Source organism: Lactuca serriola, chromosome 4, assembly GCF_051521515.1.
Source record: "Lactuca serriola cultivar US96UC23 chromosome 4, Lser_US96UC23_V15, whole genome shotgun sequence".
NCBI classification, from domain to species: domain Eukaryota; kingdom Viridiplantae; phylum Streptophyta; class Magnoliopsida; order Asterales; family Asteraceae; genus Lactuca; species Lactuca serriola.
This window is the reverse complement of record NC_136411.1, coordinates 30,028,503-30,043,261: the sequence shown is the minus strand read 5'-3', so window position 1 is coordinate 30,043,261 and position 14,759 is coordinate 30,028,503. Positions and strand designations below refer to the sequence as shown.

The window sequence follows — 14,759 nt, the reverse complement described above, 5'->3', positions numbered from 1 at the left end:
TTTATATAATTTATTTAAAATTAGAGAAAATCATATATGTATATAATGCTTCTTTCTCCACATATTTCAGATGTAAACACAATATTCATAAAAAAAACATAGCTTAATAGGGTCATTCACAGTTTAAAACACAAAATTCATAGTTTAATACAATAAATTCACAGTTTAATATACAAAATTATATATTCCCAGCTAAATTCTCAACTTAAAACTCATAATTATAAGTTCATATATGGAGGAGTTTTTGTGTATTAAATTGTAAATTTATTGTATTAAGATGTGAATAAAATTTACAACTTAATACACAAAATTCATAGTTTAATTAAGCACATTCACAACTCAATGATAAGTATAATATCATATTTCAGTGTATAAATAGCTCATTCACAATTTAATACATACATAAATTATCGCATATTTCGGAGGCAAACATAAAAACAAAACATATGCATGAATCATAAAAGATGATAACTTATCTGAAATTAGCGAAGAAGATGAAGATAAGTGAGATATAGAGCATATTCTTACTTTACCACCACCACTAGCATCAACACCGCAAACTACCATACACTGCCATCAACTATCTCGACTATCAACCATCGGTGCCAACACCGCCAACATCCTTCCCTCAAAAATCAGATTTTAATAGAAAAAATTAGATTCACAATTTAATTCATCATTGCAGACATTAATTCACAACTTAATTTAATATTTCAACGTTTAATTTACACGAATTCACAGTTTAAAATTTACATATTTTATTCAAAATTAGAAAAAAATCATATATGTTTATAATGTTTCTTTCATCTCATACTACGTTAATAAAAAACCGCAGCTTAATACAATCAATTCACAACTTAATACACAATATTTACAACTTAATATAATAAATGTATAGTTTAATATACAAAATTCACAAGTTAATTAATAACTTAATACAGTCGATTCACAACTTAATACAATCAATTCACAATTAAATACATAAATTTCACAACTTAGTATAAGAAATTTACAATTTAATACATAAAAATTATACATTCGCAACCATATTCTCAGCTTAATAGACTTGTTCATAACTAATTCACAACTTAAAACATACAAAACTCATGAATTCACTATGTAAAACCTATATTTTCTTATTAATAACAGTTAAAACTAACATTAACAAAATTAAACAATAGTTGAAACATCATAATTCACAGCTTAATGTATACGCTCATCAAACAACTTGTGATACTCGTATTCACATTTTAATGTATATTCTCAAAGTTTAATACAACCATTCATGCATTATTTATAGTTTAAGAAAATGTATGTATAACACAAAATATTATATATTTATATATTTTTTAAATTTTAATGAAAAAATATATCCAAAAAAAGAATAACATGTTAAAACTTATGTATTTCATTGAACAAATCATCGAACACATTATGTGCATCCTATTGTATGAACCATGCAACAGAAAAAAATATCTTGACAATATATTGTTACAGATACAATCATAAACACATAAATTTGAAGAAAGGACAACCAATTCATAAAAATCAAACACATCGACACAACTCCAAGGCAAAAAAAGCCATCATTTTGCTAAAGCCATATGTAAAAAACTACTGGTACAACAAAATCATAATTATGTGTTCAAAATATGCATTAAAACACAAACACTTTAAGCACAAAAGCAAATATGAAGTTATGTTACCTCGATTTGAGTGAAACTCCACTGGATCTATAGAATGCTTGTCATAAATGACATAATTTAAAATCAAGAGAATGTGAGAGGATGAGAGCATGTTCATCGAAGAAGACAGTGAGATAAGCATCGATCTAAGAATATGTTGTCACAGATGAAAGGCCCTTATTGGTCGGAGATGAACAAGGTTGCTGGATACAGTCGGAAACTGTGACAACCCAGAGTTTATTCTGTTACATTACCCCGTTTCCGTTAACGGATTATTCAACTGTATAAATGTTTCGTTAATTAGAGGTCGCCAAATAAATAAATGTTTTATTTATTTATATTCTTATGTCGTTGTAGTCGTAATAAGATAAATAAAAACACGGGATATACATTTCCATTTAGTTGGAAAAAGTTAGTCTTTAATATTATGACCACTAAATCGGGTGCGACCAAAAGCCCCGTATAACGACAGTATCGGGTAGAATCTCACTGACCCCCAACTCCAACCCCTATATAAGGGTGAGTGGATTCCATTGGAGACTTTTTACACTCCCTAAACTCCCTCTCTCTACAACTTTTTCCCGAGCCAAAAATCGTCCGTTTCGAGCCCCAAACAAGTAGGTAAACTATCCTAACTCGTTGTATAACTTATCTAGCGTACAAATTCGAGTTTAAAACATAAAATAGGGACAAAATCATGAGTTTACGGCCCAAGAACACTCTTGGGCCGTGAACACCAATTAATGGGGTTTTTAAGCCCCAAAACCCATCCAAATTGCCCCTAAGGCTTAGATATGATCTTTAGGCATGCATATTCGGACTTAGAACACCTTGAACTAGCATTTTGAAGAGTAAACATGAGTTTACTGCCCAAGAACATGCTTGGGCCATAAACTCCTCTTCATGGGGATTAAACTCATATTTGTGTGTTAAAAATGCCCTTAAACACACCAATGACCTTGGATTAAATTCTAGAATCGACCACCAACAAGCTAGGGACCTTAAACTCAATTAAACACATAGATTTGAGGGGTAAAAAGGAGTATACGACCCAAGCACATGCCTAGGCCATAAACACCTCCAAACCATGTCAAATGATGGTTTTAATCCCCCCAAATGGCATCATACTTCATTCATTTAGTGCCCAAGTGGTGCCCTAAACTCCCCATTTGGCTTGGAAAAATACATAGGAATTATTCTCAATCACTTAAGCCCTTAAAGTACCCAAGAAAGATGTCATTGGGAGCTTACGGCCGTAAACTCCCATGGTTAGGGCCGTAAACTCCCATTTGGTCCATTTAAGTGCCTTAAACACATTCATACATTTTAGATTTGGACCTAGCACAATTCCATGATCAAAATAAGGCCTTTAAACATCCTAGAACCCCTCACCATGAGTTTACGGCCGTAAAATCATGGGGAGTTGTACTAGGGCCGTAAACTAAGTGTAAAGAGTTTACTCTTGAAGAGTAAACTCCATTCCTAAGTCATTCACACCCTTAGATGTTACCCGGGACACCCCAAACACTTAACCAAAGTGTTTTCCGCTCCTTAGAGTGCGTATACTTGTTTAATTAGTATATAATATACTAATTTTATGTGAACATATGTTATCATATGTTAAATAGGTCTCTAAGTGTGTCCAAGTCCTTACTTGACACCGAGCACCCAACCGGCGCATTCGTCGGATCCACTTACACCAGGTGAGTTCATACCCCTGAATGAACCTTTTAATTGTTTTTACATGTTTTATAGGGGGGGGGGATACAAGTTAAACATGCCAGTTATCATATCAATTATATGTGATTGATAACCCGCATGCACAAGATTTTACCACACTGTACACTGTTTTACCGAGTAGGATGCTATGATGGTTTCAAAAAGGTTTTCATTTGTTTCAAAACTCTTACTTATACTGTTTTATCTAAATTCATTTTAAACTGGTTTATAAAGGTTCCAAGGATTTATAAAGTTTTTCAAACTTATTTTACCAGAGAATACCAAATGTGATTTTCCCTGAGTATAAAGGTTTTTCCAAGGTTTTCATCAGAGTTCTCTTTCTTGTCATACACTTTTACTTTTACCTGTTAGATACCGTTGCTTCACTTTTACCTAGTTTAAACTCCTACTCGATAATGCTTCCACTTCATGTTACACTTATACATCACGATTTGATTATCCCACATGGTACGCTTATACTTCACGACTCGGTTATTCCACGGTACGCTTATACTTCACAAGTCGGTTATTCCACTGTACGCTTATACTTCACAAGTCGGTTATTCCACTGTACGCTTATACTTCACGACTCGGTTATTCCACTGTACGCTTATACTTCACAAGTCGGTTATTCCACTGTACGCTTATACTTCACAAGTCGGTTATTCCACACTGTATGCTTATACTTCACGATATGATTCCACTTGATACACACTCAAGTGTAGTTAGATGTATGTATGTGCTTGTATAGATGCATATAAATAATGATTGAAGGACTTAGGAAGGCTTGTCCGCCCTATTTCCTTTTCTTCGTTGAGATGTGGTCTGGTGGGATCGGATGTCCATCCGAAGGTCATTTGATTCATTAGTTATATATTATGTACACAAGCATAGACATATGGGTTTACTTTAGTCAGTTCAGTTATGAGTCTCTACCTCTAGTTCATCACTTACATTAGAAACACACTACCCACTATTTGGAAGTCTCTACTCACTATTTGGGGTGCATCTTCAGTACACGGCCTTCTCCATCGTCTAGTTGGTAACCAGAGTCTCCTGTAGGGAGAGCGTACATTGTGTGTATAGATCTATACGGGATTGACACCCTTGCACCCTGACTGCTAGCTACAGTCCACGGCCTACCAAGCCAAGGGGTGACAAATGTCATATTTTATAGACGCTTGTAGGGCGTCTGGAACTCTAGTCAGTATGGTTACGAGTATCCTAGGTTACCTTATAATTCATGGCCTTAAGGTAACAGTATTTCACCGGCAATTTACACTGTATGCTGGTAACTCATTTTCAGAGTCACATTGTTTTGACCTTGCAAGATGTATCTTCCATTTGATACTGTCTGCGGTCTGTATTCTCTATTTTGACCTTGCTAGACGTATGATTCAGTTGATACTGTCTGTGGTCTGTGTTCACTGTATTAGACCTTACTAGTTGTACCTTTCATTTGGTACCGTTTGGGGTTCGTGTCTCTTTCTGTTAGACTGAGCCAGGCATGTCGTTCATTCGATACTCTCCTGGAGTCTATGATTCCTTTGCCTTAGTCAGCAGTCCTCACTGCTGAGGCATATGTTATTTCCCTGAATTCTTCTGCTTCCTTAATAATCAAATTCTGTATTTTGATAATGATAGCGATTAAGGGAAAACTACTTTTTACCACATAACTCTGACCAGTCTTGGTAGAAGACTGCATTTAAAATAGAAAATATAGGATTTTCTGGAAAGGACACTATTTCACTGTATACTTGAAAATTACTACTTTTATTAAAGTTATTTGAATAAAAATCGTCACTAAATTATTATGAACTCACCAGCATTTGTAAAAATGCTGATACTCGCTTTTCAAATAACTTGTATTCTCAGGTTAGCATTAGACAGGTACATCCCAGGAGCTGTTGATGAAGATAGCTTAGTACCACGCTGTATTTATTGCATTACTTGTACTTCTTTGATGTATTGTAAACCATGTAAAACTATTACTATTAATGCAATGTTTTGTTGTACTTTGATTACTATAATGCATGTGTTGTGATACTTGACATGACGTCATCCACCCCAGAACGTTTCCGCCGTTCCGGTTTTGGGGTGTGACAGAAACAAAACAAATTTGGAGAAAACGGATGCAAATCTGGAGGAATAGGAAGCAGATCTAGAGGAATTGAAAGCACATTTAGAGGTAGGTGGTGGATCCTAATCGAAAAAAAGTTGTCATCAATGTTACATCACCAAAGAAAACAGAGAATGACATGTTTTATGGTGTTTTGGCGAGGTCATAGGTTTGAGACGAACACAAATCCGAAGGTGTGGACACTACAACATTAACACCCTATGGCGATGACGAATTCGGACTCTATCCCGACGACATGTCGTCGACATACCCTATGCCGACGACAATTCGTCGGCATAGTTGTGTCGGCATAGGTCAATAGTGTCGTCGGTATAGATGTCGTCGCGATAGCTTCACCTATAGCGATGACAGGTCATCGGGATAGGTTCTTGTCAATCATATTTTCAGGGATAAAAGATAAAGTTTTATTAATTACCTATAGCGACGACATGTTGTCGCCACAGGATTTGTCTATTACGATGACAAGTCGTCGCTATAGGGTTTTAACAGGAGCCAATAACATACCTATAGCGACGACATGTCGTCGGGATAGGTAATGTTTGTTTGGAGTCGTTTGTGAAATCAGTACACAGTAGGAACAATAGAGGAGAGGCTTGAAATCCATTAACTTGGGCGTTGGTAGCAACGACAGTAGCAGGTAAAGGCGAAGGTAGATCTAGCCTCGCCGGTAAGAAGAAAAAGAGGTGTTGGGGTAGATCTGGTGTGGTGATCTGTTGCAGATCTAGACCTGAAATGTGTCAAACACATCAGATCTGATGTAAATTTGGTGTTGTTTCACCAAAAATCGAAGAGAATGAGATGGTGACGATCTATGACGGTGATGGCGATATATGGTGGCGGCGGTCTATGGCGGCATCGACGGTAGGTGGCGGTGGTGGTGGTAGTTGGTGATGATAGTAAGAGAGTTTGTATTTGAGTTCTTGAAGGTGGGTGTGAGAGTTTGAATGTAAGAAAAAATGACCAGATCTTGTTTTTTAGTCTCATGTTAGGAATGTGATGTTAAAATTATCAAAATGACCATCATGCCCTTATTGATTTTAGCCATTTATTAAATCTTAAAATAAATCAAATATTTTAAATTGACAAAAAAATACACTTAATATAAGTTAAAATAGAGTGGTTCTTAGAGTTCTTAATTTTTTTTTTTGTTCTCATTTGAACCTTTACCTATATATATATATATATATATATATATATATATATATATATATATATATATATATATATATATATATATATATATATATATATATGTGTGTGTGTGTGTGTGTGTGTGTGGGTTAATCAATTTTACTTATTTTAAGAAAGTAATTAATACATATTGAATTAAATACAATTGAAAGATATCATCTAATTTAATTACAATGGTATTTTAGTCGATTAATATACATTTAATAAAGGAAAATTGCATATTTTAAGGGATCATAGATTCTATTAATTTTAAAAACTCAATTTTACGAATTATAATTCTTTTAATTCGGAGATTCTGACAGAATATGTTTATGAGTATATTCAAAAATAAAAATATTCTTGAACTATAAATTTAAAAATATTATTGAACCTATTTCTTGATCATGACTTTAAAAACTTCTTGTAGAACAACAAATTCTTGAACAATCAATTGAAGAATAAAAACAAAAAATACATTATTTCTTATAGAATACAGGTAACAATTGTTAAGAATTACATTTAGTGTTAAATAATAAAACTAAAAAAAACTTTCAAAACGGGAAAGAAAACATCAAAACCTAACGACAACATTAATACATTCTAAATGAATAATGTTGCTTAGAATCACTTTCAATTTTGTGCTCCGTTCTTCAAGCATTAACTTCTGTGAAAACAAAAACCAAATTATAGTTTAGATTCCAATAATGCATTAGCAATTGAAAAATAAAAAACTAAATTCCTTTGGAAAAATATGTGGACTTGTAAATTGCACAAAAACCAATAACCAAGAATTGTAGAATATGCATAATTCAGTGAGAAAATATCCATACTCCATTCCAAAAAAATTAGAATTCATGATTCCATTCCAACAAAATTGGAATTCGTGATTCCATTCCAAAAGAATTGGAATCGCACCAATATCATCCATTGAATCATCTATAGAAACAAATTGATATATTCTGACAGAATCGGAATTCAAGATTCCGTTCCAGTAGAATGTTGTAAGTTTCATATGTACCCTGTTTTGCTTTGATATCTCTCGTTTCGTTCCCAGCCAAGAAAACAAGAACATTCTTGTTATTGATTTCATGTATACCTGCAAATGAGAAATACAACCACTCATTGTTATTGCCTAATCTTCTTTCCATGGCAATTTCAGGCAATAAACATCACATTGAATTCTGTCAAGCAAAACAAACAATTCCCTGTAAAACATTAACCGTAGAAATCCATTCCATTTATCCATTTCTACGAACAATCAAACCCATCAACACTCCACTGAATTTTTGTCAAAACAAAGGAAAGAAAACCAAAATCAAAGGAATATCCATGGACACATTTGGTCTACTGCCAGCAGTTCTAGATGTAAATAGTTATGAAACTACAACCTATTGAAATATCAACAGTTAATTCTCAAATTTTGGCTTCTTTTCATCAAAGAGCATAATTTCGATCTCAAAATATACTTATTTAAAAATGCACATTAGCAGAGAAATCAGAAAACTCTTATCGTGAATTTATATCCAACAAGTAAATAGAATTACCCCGAAAGCAACCAAGTAAAAGGCCAAAGATTCGGATCAAATAAAGGTTTGTAGATCATAATATATCAGAAAAAGATCGACAGAACAACAAATTGATTCACCTCTTAGAGAATTTGCACGACATTTTTGGTCAGCCATCATTTGGGGAGAGAATAAATCCACGACAACGTGTATAGGAGTTCTTGTTTACTATTTCCGATTCCCCTTAATCGACACCTCATTCGATGGCCTTGTCAAATCTAGGTCTATCGATCCTTCATCCGTCATCGATTACTTTTCAACAGAAGAAGAAAACTAATTTAATATACAAGAGAAATGACTGGAAGAAGAAGAACTACAAGGCCAACAATGTGGTGGCATCACTTATATGATTGGAGCGGCTCTTAGCGATGAACAGATGCGTGAAGGCGGCAATGGTGCTAACTCGATTGTGCATTGAGGTTTTTCAGAGATGTGATAGTGATGCTCTGATGGATGGGGGATGTCGGATGTTCCCCTTCAAACTCGGCAGTAATGGTGTTAGGATCAATTTCTCATGTGGTCTTCAAATCAAATTTAAAAAGTCGACAATGGATGGAGAAACCCTAGATAGCTTAGCTGAAATCAATGGTTACCATAATTATAGGATATTATTTGTGGAAACCAATTACCAAATTACCTATGTACCCTTATTTATTTAATTATTTATTTTTATTTTAAATTTTGATTGACCCACATTTATGAATACAATAACACAATAATTACTTTAAATACCTGAACCTAGCTCTCTCTCTCTCTCTCTCTCTCTATATATATATATATATATATATATATATATATATATATATATATATATATATATGCAAGCTTATGTATGCAATTTATGTAATTATATAGTGCATGAGTCATGGAAACTGGATCACGTGAATTAAAAATTTTCATTTAGATAGCATAACTATTATAATTTCATTACACAATCTAATTTAAGTTCAATACCGTTCAATCTAGAAAAACAAATTTTGTTTTCCCATAACAAAAGATACTTAAACAAATGATATTTTAAAAAAAAGATATTCAAAATAAAACTGTTGGAATGATATTCCTTAATGATCAATAGATTCAAGCAGAATAATAAATGACAACATAATGGATAACACAATAAGGAACATAAGAGTGGTTTAACTGATGTCGAATGATTAAACTTTAACACCTCAGAAGAGCTCGATTAAGAACTTCGACTGTAGAGGTGTTTAGGGTTACAAGCAATAATGATGATAATAATTGACCTCTCCAAGGCATACATGCATGCACTATAAATAACGTAACCCTAACCTATAATCACTGATGGACAGGCCCAATTCAGATATACAAAAACGAGCCCATGATGCAACACTAAATATCCAACAATCTCCCCCTTTGCATCAATGGAGCCGAGAGCTCAGTTCGGTTGAGCTATAGTAAACTTCTTGACAGTCTTGAACACACTCGGTATAATGGCCAAAAGAGTTTGTCTAAAAGTGATGTACCACCGAATCATGTCCGTAAAATTCTTCTTGTCTGAGTCAGAGTTCTCCTTACACCGATGAATAAGATTGAGAATGTGTTCCAAGAAATCGATATAGAACAAGTGCTTTTCAACAAGAGCAAAGAGAAAATTTTCACCTTTGGCTCTTGTGAACATGATAGTAAGTTGAGTGGAATCAATCTGGACGAGACTCATTTTGTTGACATCTCCTGGCTTTACAGTAGGCTTCATTGTCGGTTTCTTCCTTAAAACATTGGCAACTTCCTGATCCGTCTTAGCAACTTCATAGATATAGGAAGCCAACTGTGACACATGTGTTTTTGGGCTTGTCATTAATGTTGATATAATAGTCTAGGTTAACCTTTGTAACCCGTTTTGAAATAATAAAAGTGTATTATTTGAGTATTATGTTTTTTGTGCTTAATTGTGTGTCTTAATGTAATTAAGAATAAAAATAAGCGTCAAAATAAAATGTTAGATAAAGCTGATATCTATGGAAAATGTTGTAGTAGTTGAAATGAGGTTTCCGAATATATAAAGAATGCCGAAATCCGAGTTATAACGAAGAAGTTATGACCTGTCGAAGTTTCGCGACAGAACCGACAACGCTGAATGACATAAAAAAAGTGAAATTTACGTTAGAGAGATATTTAGCCTTAGTGATCTAAACAAATGTCGTAGAGTTCATTAAACCGAGAGCGTGCATAAAAAGAACACCCAAATCTGACTTTGTATGAGGAAGTTATGATTTTTCGAATTTTCGACTTAGCAGTATGCAGCCCGAATACTCGATTCGAGATCGAGTGATTGTTGATCAAAACAATCTAAACGAGAATCGAGGATCTCGTTAATAGTAGTAAAGCAATAAAAAGATAGGCGAAAACGGACGTCGGATGAAGAAGTTATGAATTTATAACGGAGTTTTCCTGTCCCGGCCTACTAAAAATAAATAATAAAAATAAAATCAAAACTAGTCGACGGAGTCAAAACGAAAGTTGTAGAGCGTAGTCTCACGTACGTGTGGATATAAAGAACGTCGAAAACGGAGTTCGTATGAAGAAGATATGAATTTTTGAATTTTATTAAATAATTAATATATATTTAATTATTAAATCCGATATTATCCGAAGGGGAGTCACTGGACTTATCCGAAGTACGCCCAGCATACAGCGAAGCATGACGACCCTCGCACTCAAGTTCTTCGAATGATGCATGCAATGACGATTTCGGAGGAGTACGCCCCGCGTAAGGCAGTACGCCCAGCGTACTGCGAGGCCTCAGCCTCCTATAAAAGGGTTGCGAGGGCGGCCGACTCCAGTTGCCAAATTCTCTCCTCTTTCTCCCGTTTTGCATCGTTTTGCGTGCTAGAAGTATCCCGAAGCCCCGGTATCAATCCCGAGCCCCGAAGCAAGTCCCAAAGCTCTGAGGATCCCGAGAAGTGCGATTCCCGAGCCGAAGCTCTGCCCGCGAGGAGCCCGGTTTTTGTGAAGATCTTCCAGATCTACTGAAGAATACTACTTCTGCAAGTCGTAGTGCTGTCCGATCATCTTCTGATCAAGTGAGTGTGTAGTTACTTTCTTCTAACGCATAATTATGAAGTATTATATACGAAAAACGTGTTATGTGTATAATTTTGTTGTTATGTGTGTGAATGTATATTCACTTTCTTCTATCTCATAGATCTGATTTATTCTCTATGAAATACGTGTTATGTGGGTGTGCCTCATCTGTTATGTGGAATATGTATTGATTGAACAAGCTATACAAGGTTTAAACTATGTATAAAAATATATATTTTTATCTACTAATATGTTGGGTAGAACATGGGTAGATAGTTGGTGTGTGATAAACAGATGAGAGGCCTTGATGTTGTTGTTGTTGATCTAGTTATTCAGCGGAGTATGGATAACGACCACAGACTCTTTCTAGACAGTCCTGTGGAACGGTAGCAGGTTCATAACTTGTAGGTGTTTTGAACGATGTGTTCACCGGTATACTCTATCTCCCTCATGGTTGCCTTTAGGATATCTATTGTTGAGGAAACCCCTTAGCAGTAATGTCCGTCCTAGACTTAAACTTAGAATGCTAAGTGAAGGTTGTGAGATGTGTGTCTGCTAAATTTGAGACACAAGCACTAGTTTATTTTAGGAAAGTTGCCTAAAATGCTTTTATGTGCTAAATATTATATGTTGCCATATATGATATTAATTGTTCGGATCTATGGTCTGTTGCCGACCGGATCTGGAAACCTTATGTGTGTAGGATTCTAAGCGTGTGTCCACGGTATTAGAACTAACATGTAAACGTTTCGGAGTAATAAGGAGTGGATCAAATTTCACCTTATTCGGTGTGTGGATCAAAAATGGTGAGAACAAAGAGTGGCGTTGGAAACACGGATGAAAACAGGAATCAACCACCAGTGATTGAGCAAATACCTGTTGTAGCAGCAACACCATAACCAATAACAATGGCTGGGGTGTAAGCCATGATTCGGGCTATGTTAGCCGAACAAAGGGATGAGATGCGACAGATGTTGCATGATAATAGGGACGAACCTATCATACCTATTGAGGAACCCGAATTGATTCCCGAGCAATCGGAGGAAGGGAACAATAGTCGCATGGTGAGTCAAGTTGGGACTCAAGGAGAACGAAGGAACGACCCGGAAAGGAGAAACAGCAAGGATGGACGAATGTACAAGAATTTCTTGGGCGCCAAGCCGCCAAGTCTTTTTGGAAGCCCGAAGTCTGTTAAGATAATGGATTGGATATCTGAAATGGAGATGGTATTTGAAAGTTGCGACTGTAGCAACAAACAGAAGACTGTCTTTGCAGTTAGACAAATGAAGACTGGAGTCTTGAGTTGGTGGAAGTTGTTGACAGATACTATGCCACGAGGAGATGCCCTAAAAATGTCATGGGAGGAGTTCTTGGAACAATTAAGGGTGCAGTATTGTTCAGAGATAGATCTGATTGATCAGAACAATGAGTTCCAAAACTTGAAGAAGGGGAGGATGAGCATAGACGACTATGCTACTGCATTCATTGAGAAAATGAAGTTATTCCTGTACTTAGTGCCGACGGAACTCTCCAAGATTGAGAGGTTTGCTAATGGACTACCTGCCGACTTTGGTCCGGCAGTCAAGATGGCAACCACTCTGAAAACAGCTGTTCGAGCAGCTAAGAATGTGGAGGCCCAGCAGAAGGAAAAGGGTCTGGAAAGGATAGATGTTGGTGAGAAAAGGAAGTTCGATGGACCTTCAGGGTCCAACAAGAAAAACAAGTTCTCGAAGTCTAGTTCGAGAGGAGGAGGGGGCGAAGCGAAATGGTGCGAAAAATTTAAGAAGAAGCATCATGGAAAATGTGAGGTAGTGGCCACATGTTTTAAATGTGGAAAGTCAGGGCACTTTGCCAATGAATGCACCCTCACTAAGAAAGTTTGTTATGGTTGTGGCGAGGAGGGACACATGTCGAGGGACTGCCCGAAGAAGAAGGAGGTAGCTAGACCCAACATTCCGCCAAAGCCGAAGGCGAGAGCATTCCAGATGACACTGGAAGCTGCTAAAGATGAAGCTGATGTCGCTTCAGGTACCTTTCTTGTAAACACATTGCCTGCCCAAATTTCATTGGATTATGGAGCGAACTACTCTTTTATTTCGCATGAATTTGGTAGGAAACTAGCATTACATATCGATAGACTAGATAATGCTTTATTAGTCGAAGTTGCTAGTGGCAAGTTTGTACCTGTTAGCCATCGTATGAAAAACATCTTAATTGACTTAAATGGGAATAAGTTCCACAAGGAATTATTGCCTATAGAACTTAATGGTTTCGACATCGTGTTGGGAATGGATTGGCTTAGCGCCAATGACGCCGAGATATTATGCAAGAAGAAGATTGTAAAGGTAAACCCGCCTGGGAAAGAGTCATTTATGGTGTATGGAGATAAACGCAGAGTAAATTCTGGAATCATTTCATTGATGAAAGCTAGAAAGTGTTTGGCCAAAGGATGTACGTCGTATCTAGCATTTGTGATAAATGCTAAAAAGGAGAAAAAGGTGATGCAGAGCATTCCTGTCATATGTGATTAACCGGAAGTATTTCCCGAAGATCTTCCTGGATTACCGCCTGATAGATAAGTGGAGTTTAGAATAGACTTGTTACCAGGGACGGCTCCAATAGCAAAAGCACCTTACCGATTAGCACCGACGGAGATGAAGGAGCTGATGATGCAACTTCAGGAGTTATTGGACAAAGGTTTCATTAGACCTAGTTCATCACCCTAGGGAGCTCCGGTGTCATTCGTAAAGAAGAAAGATGGAAGTATGAGGATGTACATTGATTACAGAGAGCTGAATAAAGCACCAATAAAGAATAGATATCCGTTGTCGAGGATTGATGACCTGTTCAATCAACTTCAAGGTTCTAACTATTTCTCGAAGATCGATCTTAGGTCAGGATATCATCAGCTGAAAGTAAGAGAGCAGGATATAGAGAAGACTGCATTCAAAACATGATATGGACACTACGAGTTTTTTTGTTATGTCGTTTGGACTAACCAATGCTCCAGCAACATTCATGGATTTAATGAACAAGGTTTGTAATCCGTTCCTGGATAAATCTGTGATAGTGTTCATGTAACGCCTGTGTTTCCGGGGTTGCCACTTTTAGCAATGTAATAGTCTAGGTTAACCTTTGTAACCCGTTTTGAAATAATAAGATTGTATTATTTGAGTATTATGTGTTTTGTGCTTAATTGCTTAATTATGTGGTTTGATTAATTAAGAATAAAAAATAAGCGTCAAAATTTAAGTGTAAAATAAACTTAATATCTTTGATTTATGTTGTAGTAGTTGAAACGAGGTTTCCGAATATATATAGAACGCCCAAATCTGACTTCGTATGAGGAAGTTATGATTTATCGAAGTTTCGGCTTAGCGGTATGCAGCCTGTTTTACTCGATTTGAGATCGAGGGGTTTTTAGCCGAAGCAATCTAA

The 14,759-nt window shown here is 35.9% G+C and overlaps 1 pseudogene; it reads right to left on the bottom strand.

Moving 5' to 3' along the window:
• The window catches only part of LOC145098167 (putative aldo-keto reductase 4), a 113,411-nt pseudogene extending 105,451 nt beyond the window's left edge, over positions 1 to 7,960 (bottom strand).
• Positions 7,961 to 14,759: the final 6,799 nt, after the last annotated feature.